General features: G+C 39.4%; 1 pseudogene; it reads right to left on the bottom strand.

Annotated features, from left to right (window-relative positions):
- LOC102828839 overlaps positions 1 to 2,670 on the bottom strand; it is a 10,035-nt pseudogene extending 7,365 nt beyond the window's left edge.
- Between the last annotated feature and the right edge of the window lie 231 nt (positions 2,671 to 2,901).

The raw sequence follows: 2,901 nt of genomic DNA, 5'->3' as shown, positions 1-2,901 counted from the left end.
TTGACCTATACTTACGGATGTAATAGCTCAAAATACCAACTGAAAGGAAAGAGTCTTCACATCAAGTATCAATCCTATCCCTTCTCTATACAGGATTGATGGGGATGGGGAACTTAAGACACTGGCTACCTAAAATGAGAGGGTGATAAAGGCACAAAGTAACTGGCTCACAAGTTTTCAAGAGGGAGTTAGTTTAATTGTGTGCAGGGGAAGGTAGACTCCCCACTGAATAGTTTTCATCTTGTCTTAGATGGGTCTAGTGAAAAGAGATGAGGATAAGATTCTTAGGATTCAGTACTAATTGTTATCATGACTAATTGTGACTGTCACAACTGTAAAGGTAGAAGTTTTGTAACAAAAATGGGGGAATAGTTAATCTTAACCTCAAGGTCGGAAGTTCGAAATAACCAGCTGTTTCATGGGAGAAAAGATGAGGCTTTCTGCTCTGGCAAAGATTTGTAGCCTCAGAAACCCTGTGCAGGGTCACTATGAGTTGGAACCGACTTCACTCATGGTACTTAATAACAACAACAACAAGTTAATCTTATAGTCCAGGAACAGAGGACTCTAGGACCATCAAGGGAGACGATGAGTGGAATGTGGGACCCTATCCAGAGAAGCAGCGACACCAGAGATGGAGGCAGAAATGAGGACATGGAGAGAAGGTGCAGCTGAGGACTCTGGACTCGTGGAAAGAGAGGAAATGGTGCTGGCGGCCAGAAGGCAGGCTTGCAGAATGTTCCCTTTGGTTGTTTAAATGATTGTATATTCCTGAATTTTGTATATATCCCACCCCACAAAAAACAAAAAACAAAGGGAATAGAAGCAAATACTGTTGAATCATGATGCACAGAAGAGATTGTAATCATTGCAATGAAATATAAAACTGATGTTCTCCCATGTAAACTATCACTCAATTCATAATAGAAACAAAAACAAAATAAAAAGATAATGGAATTTCCCCACAAACTTTTTGAAGCCCTTGTACTACATCTTGCTTATATCAAATATTCATCTATGATATAATTTACAATATAATTTTGATAGCTATATAACATTCCAACACATGGATAACATCATTCCAAAAAGGACTTAAGATACTTACTGATGAAGATCAAAGACCACAGCCTTCAGTATGGGTTGCACCTCAATGTAAAGAAAACAAAAATCCTCACCACTAGACCAATAAACAGTATTCATTTTGCTTGGATTAACCATCAACACTCATGGAAACAGAAGTCCAGAAATCAAACAACGTATTAATTGGGTAAATCTGTGGCACCTCTTTACAGTGTTCAAGAGCAAAGTTATCAGTTTGAGGACTAAGGTGCATCTGACCCAAGCTAGGGTATTTTCAATAACATCATATGCATGCGTAATTTGTATAGTTAATAAGGAAGACTGTAAAGAACAAATCAATCTGTGTTAAAAGAAGTAAAGTCAGAATGCTTCTGGGAAGCCAGGATGGCCAGATTTTTCTCTCATACTTCTGACATATTGCCAGAAAAAGTCCCTGGAAGAGGATATCACAAAAAAGGATATCAGAGAAAAAGAAGAAATCCCCAATAAGATGGTTTGACACAGTGGCAGCAGCCGATGGGGCTCAAATGTAACAATGATTGTGAGGTTGGCACAGGATTGGGCAGTGTTTTGTTCTGTTGTGTATGGGATCTCTATGAGCCAGCATGTAACAAAAAGCTAAATTTATCTCCCATTTTTAAGTATTATAAATTACGTTTCAGTGAATAATTTTCTACATAAAATTTTTATGGTATTTCTGATAGTTTTCTCAGGATAAATTCCTGACAACAGAGGAGTTAAAAGGCAAAAGTTAAGCAGTATGAGCCCATACAAGGTTCTTGATATATACAACAAACTGCTTTCCATTAAGGCTGAAGTGATTTACACTTGACCCAGCTGTTGTTAAGTGTCATCAAGTCAGTTCTGACTCATAGTGATCCTGTATAGAGTTTCCAAGGTGCAGCTGGTGGGTTTGAACTGCTGACCTTGCATTTAGTAGTCTAGTGCTTATCCAGCATCACCAAACCAGGACTCCACTTGTACCAATACCATCCCCTACCCCTCACCACCCCCCCCAAAAAAATTAAACCTGTCTGCCCTTGAGAATTGACTCACAGCAACCCTCTAGGGCAGAAGCCCCATTGGGTTTCCAAGACAGTAAATCTTGACAAAAGCAGACTACCACTACAAACCAACTGTCTTGGACATGACTTGACAGCACTTAACAGCAACAACAAATCTTGGACACAACACTTCATTTATTTTCAAGAATCTATAAATACTGGAGTCCTGGTGTGGCACTGTAGGATAAGCACTGGCCTTAAAGGGCGGTTTGAACCACAAGATCGGCAGTTAAAGCTCACCAGCCGTGCTCCTCGGAAACCCTACACAGATTTGCTATGAGTCGCAATCGACTCAACGACACTTAACAAAACACCAATATAAATAAATGAATACTAATTTTCCTTTCATAATTTAAATGACTGAATAAGTAGCATGTAGCTATGACCTTCCCCTTACCACCCATGTTATTTCACAATGATTCTTCCCTCCCATTTTATTGATTTTGCTCTAACATTAATATATCTTTAGTCATATGAACATTTTTTAGATGTTCATCACTAGCCCATTTGACCCTACCTTTCCCATCTTAGTGGCCATTTGACTCTACTGGCCTCATCCTTCTACATGGCCTGTCCTTCTTCATTACACCACAATCTCTTACTTATCTCTGACCTATAGGATCCATCTGCTTTAATGTGCCTTTTGCCTTTTCCTACCATACTCCTCCAACTATTCCAGGCCTTCAGTGTTCAGGCCTTACCCCTATTCTGAACTACTCTGAGGGGGTTCATCTATCCTAGCAGCCAAATTTCCGTA

The sequence above is a fragment of the Chrysochloris asiatica genome, unplaced genomic scaffold (assembly GCF_000296735.1).
Source record: "Chrysochloris asiatica unplaced genomic scaffold, ChrAsi1.0 scaffold00130, whole genome shotgun sequence".
Classification (NCBI taxonomy): Eukaryota; Metazoa; Chordata; class Mammalia; order Afrosoricida; family Chrysochloridae; genus Chrysochloris; species Chrysochloris asiatica.
The sequence above is the reverse complement of the archived record's forward strand: the minus strand, read 5'-3'. Positions and strand labels throughout refer to the sequence as shown.